Source organism: Sus scrofa, chromosome 1 (assembly GCF_000003025.6).
Source record: "Sus scrofa isolate TJ Tabasco breed Duroc chromosome 1, Sscrofa11.1, whole genome shotgun sequence".
Taxonomy (NCBI): domain Eukaryota; kingdom Metazoa; phylum Chordata; class Mammalia; order Artiodactyla; family Suidae; genus Sus; species Sus scrofa.
This window is the reverse complement of record NC_010443.5, coordinates 139,249,201-139,258,969: the sequence shown is the minus strand read 5'-3', so window position 1 is coordinate 139,258,969 and position 9,769 is coordinate 139,249,201. Positions and strand designations below refer to the sequence as shown.

Here is a 9,769-nt window from a genome sequence, read left to right as displayed (position 1 = left end):
TGCAAGCGATGGTGCGTAAGCTACAGATGTCATTGACTCTTAGATGCCATCAATGTTAAGCCATTCCAGAAATGTTAAGTTGAGAAAAACTGGACATATTCAAAGATGAGGCACAGAAGGTGAGGCTGCCCCCACAGGGGTTCGAGGTGGCCAGAGTCAGGGAGAAGGAGGCCACACAGAGCACCACGTTCAGGGGGGCAGGGAGAGGATCGCAGGCCTCTTTGTTCCAGCCCCTTGGTACTTTCTACCAGACCAAACCAGGTAAAAAAGCCTTGGGGCCTGACCTGAAATTCTATAAAAGTCTAGAAAGGGGGACCTCCCATTGTGGCTCAGTGGGTTAAAAACCTAACGTAAAGTCAGTGAGGATGCAGGTTCGATCCCTGGCCTTGCTCCATGGTTAAGGATCATGCATTGCCACAAGGTGCAATGTTTACTGCAGATGCAGCTTGGATCTGGCATTGCTGTGGTGTAGGCCAGAAGCTACAGCTCTGATTGGACCCCTAGCCTGGGAACTCCCATATGCCATGAGTATCGCCCTAAAAATAAAAAGTCCAGAAAGGGTCAGTGAGTAGGGTGTGAGGACAAAGAGAAACTGTGTGTTCTTTCCAAGGGGGTCCTGTCCCCATCACAGAACTGTCTTTCTAACCCCCAGCCCTTAGCACCCCCACATGTCCCCAGTTCTTCCCCCCACCCAGAAAAGCAGTGGCTGCCTGCCCTCCCCTTGACACTCAGCACAAACCCCTAAACCCATGTGTGTGTTTTACCCACTTTTTAATGTTTCTGAAATCTGAATACCTCTTGCTTGATGTGAACATTGAAGGTGATGGTGTTTCTCCTTGTTAAACAAGTGGTACGTCTCACAGTCATTTACAATCTAGCCTTAGACTCTAGACTATTCCATAATTCACAGGGCCAACTGGTTATGCTATAGGGACTGTGGCTTTAAAAAAAAAAAAGGCACTTATGCTTTAAAAAAAAAAAAATACCACTGTCTCCAACTCATCTCCCCTTTTCGCAGATATGCACAAGAGCCACTTAGAAACAAATTCCAACCTCTACTGGGTAATTCCTCTTAAAGAGAAAAAAAATTGAGGTTCTTTTTTTTTTTTCCTGGATGGTTACAGGAATCAGGGTCCTAAATATTTGGGGGAGTGTCTTTTGCATCTACCCTGAATAGAACAGCTTTTGCAGAGGACGAAACAACCACAGCAAAGTATGGCTGGGCATCTGGCTACAGTTCACCCTGCTTGCTGGCTATTGTCTGATGATGACCCACAACACACAGCATCTTAATAATCTTTACAGTTGCCCAGTGACCACTGTGAGGATGTGGAACCTGAGTCTTGGGGACCAAGGGGCTGCCCGATACCGCAGAGGAATGCAGGCAGAGCTTGAATGAAGGCGCATCTGATCCCGCAGAGCCACCGAGATTCTGAGGGGCACAGCATCCTCTGTGCTTTAACCCAGGATGCACATCAGCTTTCCTAATGCTTTTTCCTGGAGAGACTGGCACACACAGTTCCCCTCCCCACTGCACAGCACTTCTATGTTCAAGAGGGTCCCTGGGGCTGGGAGGGGTCAGCTTATAAGTCTGTTTTCTTTCTTTCCATCACGCCATCTCTGTGCTTCAGTTTCCTCATCTTCATCCTGTGAGAACAGAGCACCCACCTCATAGAGTCATTATGAAGGGTTAAAAGAAATAGAGAGTATACAGTAAGCACACGAGTACACATGCGTGCACTCACGCACCAGCGTTGCAAACAGTTTTTAGCAATCCCAACTTTCAGGTGAGCAGAGCCAGCAGGGCTCCGAAGAATCACCTAGTGCAGTGGGATGGGGAGTGATGGCTGGACTGGATGATGCACTGGGGCGAAACAGACACGGCACCCAGCTCCGGCCCCTCCCAGGGAGCTGAGTCCTCACACCGAGCTGGGGACATGGCACATCCTCAGGCCTTTCTTTATTAGACCTCAGGAATTCAAAGCATCAGGAAAGATGATTTTCTTTAATACAAGAGCTTCTTATTACAGGAAGGAAACAATTTAAACATGGCGTCTAGAAAGGGCCACTTAGGTTAGGCGGGAGCGTGGCGCCGAAGCAATCATCAGCTTTCCCACCCACATTTCTGAGAGGATGTTTTGGGAGTGGGGGTGTGTTTAAACACAAACAAGTCTGAGTCACAGAATTTGAAACCTGCAGAAGGGAATTTTCAAGTGAGTCTCTTCAGCTCCAACTCTGTGGGACCAACCGACTTGGGCCATCTATTCACTTTGTTGGTTGTTGGCGGGAGAGATGAAATACGGGATTAGAGAAAGAGGGGTGGGGGAAGCCACGATGTGTAAAGAAATGAACAAATCCCTCCATCCAAACCAGAACAAACAAGCCTGTCCAGGCCTTCTGCTCCATTGGCTGGCCCGTTGCCTCACCTCACTCCAGCTTGGAGTAAACACGCGGGGAAGGGAAATGCAAGGCGGATGCAGTGCCGGGCATCACCAAACACTAGCTAGTTCCTGGAAGGGACACAAGCCGTTCCCAGCCTCTGCTAAGTGGCCAGATGTTTTCCTCATTAACGCTTTCCTAGGGTAGGAATGATTCTGGCTTGTTTAATACAAGATTGGTAGTCTTTCTGCAAGGACTCAGAGCTGTCTACATTCAATTGCCTTTAGAGAAAAAACTCTTAAAATGTCTTCTGGTATGCAGCATCGTCTATGAAATGTTTACCCTGAATCCGGCCTTGCTGCCAGACTGAACTCCAGCTTACAGGAAATACCAACAGTAGCTAAAAGACAAGAGGAATAAACAGTCACACAAATCCAGATTGTGAGACATTCTCCAGGGCAACTCTTCAAGACTCTTCACTCAACCTTGTAAAAAGTAAGTAAATTAGATAGAGAAAGATGGATGGATAGATGGATGATAGATAGATAGATAGATAGATAGATAGATAGATAGATAGATAGATAAAGGTTGGGGGCAGTGTTCTAGACCAAAAGACCAGAGAGACACAACCAACCACAATGTATAAACCTAGATTAAATCCTGATTACAAATAACATCAAAATAGTTATCACAGACATTCTCATGGCAACTGAGGAAATTTGAATATGGACTGGATATTACATTACAATAAGGAATTACTAATTATTTTCTTAGGAATGATATTGGCATCATGTTTATATTGAAGAATGCCTTTATTCTTGGATACAGGATGGAGTGTTTAGGGGCAAGGTGTCATGGTGTCTATGACTGACATTTTATTTTATTTTATTTTATTTTATTTTATTTTATTTTATTTTATTTTATTAGGGCCTCTCGTGAGGCATATGGAACTTCTCAGGCTAGGGAGTCTATGACTGACTTTTAAATGGCACAAAAAAGATATGTATGTATGTACACATAGGGATAAAGCAATGACATTAAAGTTTTCACAACTGTTGGATCTACATGGAGGTGTTCACTGTATAATTTTTTCTACTTTTTATATTTTTTCTTTTAATATTCATGTTAACAAGTTAGGGAAAGAAAGAAACAAGCAAAAGAAAATCAAAAGAATAAAAGTAAAATGAAAACTATTTTAAAAACTAAAAATTAAAAACATGAAGGGGAATTTGTTGGGAATACATATTCCACTATTTTGCCTTCTGAAAAGCATAGTGGAAAAAATATTGCCCGAGAAGCACATTTACAGGATTAAACTACTACAGTCATCTCTCAGAATCTATGGGAGATTGGTTCCAGGACCCCAACAAAACCAAACCCCATGAATATTGGAGTTCCCATTGTGGCTAGTGACTTATGGACCAAACACTGTCTCCGTGAGAATGCAGGTTCAATCCCTGGCCTCACTTAGTAGATTAAGGATCCTGTGTTGCTGTGGCATAGGTCACAGATGCGGCTTGGATCCAGTGTTGCCGTGGCTGTTGCACAGGTCTCAGCTGCAGGTTTGATTCAACCTCTAGTACAAAACTTCCATATGCCCTGGGTATGTGGGTTAAAAGAAAAAAGACAAAAAACAACCCACAGATGCTCAAGATCCTTATACAAAATGGCATAGTATTTGCATATAACCTACTTCACAGATGTCCCCTTTACTTTAAATCATCTCTAGATTACTTGAAATACCTAAAACAATGTAAATGTAATGTGAGTAACTGTCAATACAATGGAAGCACCATGTACATAGTTGCTGGGGGGCAGTAAAGTCAAGCTTTTCCTTTTGAAATTTTCTGGGCCATTTTTTGCTGAATATTTTGAATATTTTTCCACCTGTGGTAGGTTAAATCTGCAGATTTGGAACCCACGGATATGGAGGGCCGACTGTACTAGTGAAACAAGGCACTAGTTTGAAAGAGCAGCGTTATGAAATCCCAGTGTGGGTAAGTGGGGACTTCTCAGGAGGACGGTGGGCACAGATGTCAATGAATGTTATCATTAGTATTCTAGTTCTTGGGCTGCGCAGCGACTTGACGTCTGTAACATATTAGTAAGTGGATAAATAAAATGGGAGAGTGCCATGCATGAACCAGAGATGACAGCTCAAATATCAAGTAAATCCAAACACCACCCAGTTCCTGTACTTGGTTCTGTGAATAAGGAGAAAATGTCCCCATGGAGGAGTCTTCAGTCCTCTGAACACTGACGCAAACAATTATATTCATTATGCAATGTTCCTATTTATCCACTTATTTATTCAGTCCACAAATACTTACAAAGTGTCTGTTGTATTCTAGGCATATAATACATGTAAATGAGGTATGCAAATTCATGATAGATATTTACTGAGGGTCTGCATAAGTCAAAAGCTGTGAAGAAAAACAGAAAGGCGTAAAGGGGCTTGGGAACAGAGAGCCTGATCTTTTGCCGAGGGACAAGGGCAAACTCTCAGAGAAGGGGGGTCCTTTGGGCAGGCCTGGGATGACTGAGCCAGGTACCATGCATTCTCGGGGTAGAGCATTCCTGGCAGAGGAATAACAAGTGCAAAGGAAGGTTCTGGGGCAGGAATGTGCTCTGTGTCAGAGAACACGGGAGGTCAGGGCAGCTCCAGTAAAGTGATAGGGTCAGAGAAGTTTTTGAAGCCATCCTAAACACCTCAGATGTGGTGCATTGGAAGCAATCAGTGGGTTCTGAGCAGGGAAGTGAGACATCTGATTTGTGTTTTAAAGGGTAAAGCTAAGTGATTCTCTTGAACAAGTGAACTAGAATATTACTGTGCCCATGAAGCCAGGTGATGTTCAAAACACTGAGAAACTTTAAGACATGGGCACTGACAGATCAGAACTGACACTGGCACTGCCCACCCACCAGGTGCCAGAGCGCTCCTGCCTGGGCAGGTGGCTGGTCCTGGAGCTGCGAGATCTGGATGAGATTTCTCTCAAGGTTGAAGAGGGCAGGGCAGTGGGGGCAGGGCATTGGAGGGCTAAGGGAATGCCTGATGCCTTGGAAGCAGTCAAGGTTTGGAGAAAAGGATGAATAAATACCCACCTATGTAAAGATATCATGAATAGAAACAAGACTAGATTATACCTCCATCTAAAGTAGGTGGGTATGTGCTGGAAGTTTAGGGAAACCCAAGCGAGGTCATCAATGAGCCTTTTTACATCTTCCCTACTCCTTTATCCATGAGAAATGCAAGAATCATCCATTCTCCCATGGGGCCATCCAGCTTTGCACAGAATTAATAGGCTTCAAGCTGCCAGTATGTGTCAAGGACAGTTTTTAGTGCTGGAGATGTATTAGTGACCAAGATAGGCAACATCATTGATTTTGTAGAGTTTCTGTTTTAATGTAGACCATTAAAACATACCCACGAAGCAGATTTAAGCCTGGGAAAATAAAAGCTCTTGATGACCTGGTGATTGATAAGCAGGTTGGGTCCTTTTTTTTTTTTTTTTTTTTTTTTTTTACTTAATTAATTTTTATGGCTGCACCCACAGCATATGGAAGTTCCCAGGCTCAGGGTTGAATTGGAGTTGCAGGTGCAGGCCTACACCTCAGCTTGCAGCAACGCTGGGTCCTTAACCCACTGAGCAAGGCAGGGATTGAACCTGCATCCTCACAGAGATATGTCAGGTCCCCAACACACAGAGCCACAGTGGGAACTCCAGGATGGGTACTTTAGATTCTAGAAAGAAATTAGCAAGAAACAGACACTGAAAAGCTAGTTCCTGCCCTATCCTCAGTCCCTGGAGAAGTACCTGGCACATCCTAGGTCCTAAAGGAACATGAGACGAAAGGGAAAATAATAAATGTGGAGTATTACTTAGCCATTAACAAGAATTAGGTCCATCTACACATGGTAACAGAAAAGGGTCTCTATGAGTAGAGATAAGCTGCAGAGGGCATTTTTGTAAAACTAAATTCACAGAGAAAGAGCTGTCCAGAACCAACGATACCTGGTTAACATCAGGAGGAAAAGAGAAGGGACTTCCACTTTTTACTTAATATATACTTCTTGTTTATATTTTAAGGGTATACACTCATTTTGCAATAACAAAGACTTTTCAAAATATGCACAAAATGACTACATGCATCAGGAGGGGTGCCCTGGAAATGGGTCATGAAAACTGGTGAATAATTTGATTCAATCAAGTAAACCTGTACCAGATACTCACTTTCCAGATGATGACTCTTCAAACGTTTGGGCAAAGTAAACTCACTCACACTCAATGCAATTAGCCGGGTTTCCCAGGCCTGTCATGTGTCCAGAGAAATAAGTGTATAGAGCATGTTTCGTTTCTAAGGCATGCATAGATGTTATCTCAGAAACGAGAAGCAGAAAGCATGGTGTAAAAATAGAAAATAGGAGTTCCCATTGTGGCTCAGTGGGTTAAGAACCTGGCATAGTGTTGTGAGGATATGGATTTGATCCCTGGCCTCGATCTGTGGGATTAAGGATCTGCATTGCTATGGCTGTGGCACAGGCCTCAGCCACAGCTCCAGTTCAATCCCTGTCCTGGGAACTTCCATATGCCGCAGGTGTGACTGTGAAAAGAAAAAAAAATAAAAATAAGTATTTCAGGTTTCCAATTATAGCATCCTTGTGGCACCACTGAAATAAAATGGCCAGGATCAACTGGTATTTAAACAATCCAGATCTTCACCGTGGAGGAAGATTAGAGACCCTGACTCCAAGAACTGTCAATACAGGTGAATTTTGTTACCCGATTACAACAAAAAGAAGCCCTGGGAAGGTGAAGCTGTCCTTGGTTTTCAGTCTACAGAGACCAGCATGATGGGAATATCAAGAACCCTGGAGACAAAGACATCCCGTGCAGATTTTTGTGGAAGGATTAACAAACCAACTAGCAGGACTCGGTAAGTTCTGCCAGGCAGCAGTGGCCCGAGCACCACCACGGACAGCTGCACACACAAAGGGTGTGTGGGATGCCCACAGGAGAGCCCAAAGCTGGGGGCTCCCTGACCCTAGAGGCTGAGCAGGAGAATCACGGGGCTCACCTCCTAAAAGACCCTGTAATTTTCAGTTGACTAATGGGGGTAAAATCAACACGTGAATCACCTTTCAAGTATTTAATTTAATTAGACAAGGAAAATGAGGCTTCTTTAAAATTCTTACTTGGTATTAACTTGTGTCACAAAGCAGCCTTGCGTAATTGGTAAAAGTGAAAAAGTGATTACCGAGGCTTAAGCTTATTTATCACAGTTGCTGCACTTTCACAAAGTGAGTTTTCTGGTGCTAAACCCTCTCTGCCAGAGGAGTACAGACCCTGGAGCACAGATTCCAGTCTTTTTATAAACCACCTCTAATAAGCTGCAGGAATAGGATGGGTGGGGGAGGGGTATTACTAACACCCCACCCACTGGAGCTCAGAGCTTGGTCTGTCGCCCTGGGGGCCCTTTCTCCCCCATCCTGTCTTCTCTGTCACTTTACAATCAGGCAGTGATGGCCAGTGAGGGAGCCCTTAGCTCATCTTTAAACCTTGGCAAGACTTGCCCAGGGTCAACAGCCGTTACCAGGACGCTTGATGCCCATGTCACAGACCTTTTTGGTCTTCAGTGAGGTCATCAGAAAGAAGAGGGACCAGGATCTCGGAAACCAAATCAGAAACGTTCCCCAGCAGCCCTTTTTTTCCAGTAGCCCTGTCCGCTGTTCCAGTGCACTAGTAACTTCCATCTATCTCCTCTTCTCCCCAAGGTTTCAAACATTTTCAAGGCAGGTTCTAGACCCCGTTCGTCTTCCTGGGGGACTGACTGCAGCAGGTAGGAGGCACTGGATGCAACTGTATTGAAAGAAAGTCCTCTCCACGTTAATAACCCCCAGATTGCAGGAGTCATGCTCCTCAACTCGGACTAAAACTCCCACACAATGAGGGGATGTTTGCAACGTGCCATTCTCTGTGCTGGGATCCAAAAACTGAGGAAAAACAGACCCAGCCTGCAAAGAGTCTACAGTCCAGTGGGCTGGAAGACAACTTTTCATTTTGGGGAAAAATATTAAATGAAAGCTCAGAGAATAATAGTACAAATACCCACGTGCTCACGACCTAGCTATCTAACTTTTGTCATATTCGTGTGGCCTCCCCCAAGCCAAAAACCAGACAAATGAAATACATATTACAGCAGGCCAGGGAGGCCTGGGACCCGGGACCGATAGACCGCCGATTCCACTGCATTTCCCTTTGGGAAAATACTTGATTGGGTCAGTTGGAAAATATAAGTGCTCGAGAATAGGACTATTGAAATCCTGCCAAGAATTCCAAGACCCCGAATATTTCATTAAGCATCTCTGGCCCCTCTACCTCCACCTCAGCAGGCTGCATCCTGGTTAGGAGGGCACAGAGCTGACAGGGGTTGCCACCGTCCCCCCTCCTGCCAGGCTAGTCTTCAGACCCAGGGGTAGGCTAGGCCTCCCTCAGGAATTCCCCCAGAACATTTGGGTCACTGCTTGCCACAGGAGTTCCAACCTGTTCCCCCACCCCAAGGCCATCTGCCCGATGTTTCTTGACCCAGGTCCTCGATTATGCTCAGTCTCCTATCAGACTGAGGTGGCACTTCAGACATCCTCTTTCCTTTACCTTGTCTGTTTTTCCACTTTCCGATGGGGTGATCAAACCCATAAAATTTATAAATATGCGCAATGTTTGGTATGATCATTATACTTCAATAAGACTTTAAAAAGTTCTTAGTTTTATTTTTATTCTTCATTTATTTTTGTTAAAGCTGATTTACAATGTGGTGCCAATTTCTGCTGTACAGCACAGTGACCCAGTCATATCTATATATACATTCTTTTTCTCATACTATCTTCCATCGTGTTCTTTCTCAAGAGATTGTATGTAGTTCCCTGTGCTGTACAGCAGGACCTCATTGCTTATCCATCCTAAACATTGTAGTTTGCATCTACTAACCCCAAACTCCCCATCCATCCCACTCCCTCCTCCCTCCTCCTTGGAGACCACAAGTCTGTTCTCTCTTTTTTTCCAGTGGTCACTGATCTTGCTTTTAGCAGGCAGATTCCATCCAGAGATGGCTCCATGTCAGTGACTCTCAGAGTGGCTCCAAGGCTGGCAGCAGCCACATCGATTGCAAAGCTACATTCCTCTCTCAGCTGATGAGTCTTATTTTTTATTTTACTTTTCTTAAAGCAGATATCAGCAGCTTAGCCCCCAAGAAGCCCAGGCTGCATCAGTGGTCTGGGAAAGGATTCGCTGGGCGCCGTGTTTCCCTCAGTTCCCTCTGGGAGCCCAGGCTGCACCCAGCCTGACCTGGCAAGGGGTCTCCCATTCACTGTCAGCACTTGGGGCAAGGCTTC

The 9,769-nt window shown here is 44.7% G+C and overlaps 1 long non-coding RNA gene across 2 annotated transcripts; it reads left to right on the top strand.

The window, feature by feature from the left end:
* LOC106509040 lies at window positions 724-9,231 on the top strand. 2 transcript variants are annotated; one of them, XR_001306245.2, is made up of 4 exons: window positions 724-2,874; window positions 4,276-4,376; window positions 7,147-7,314; window positions 8,153-9,231. It is a non-coding gene; the product is annotated as an uncharacterized LOC106509040 (long non-coding RNA). The 2 variants fall into 2 exon arrangements; XR_002345646.1 differs by having other exon boundaries at window positions 7,147-9,231.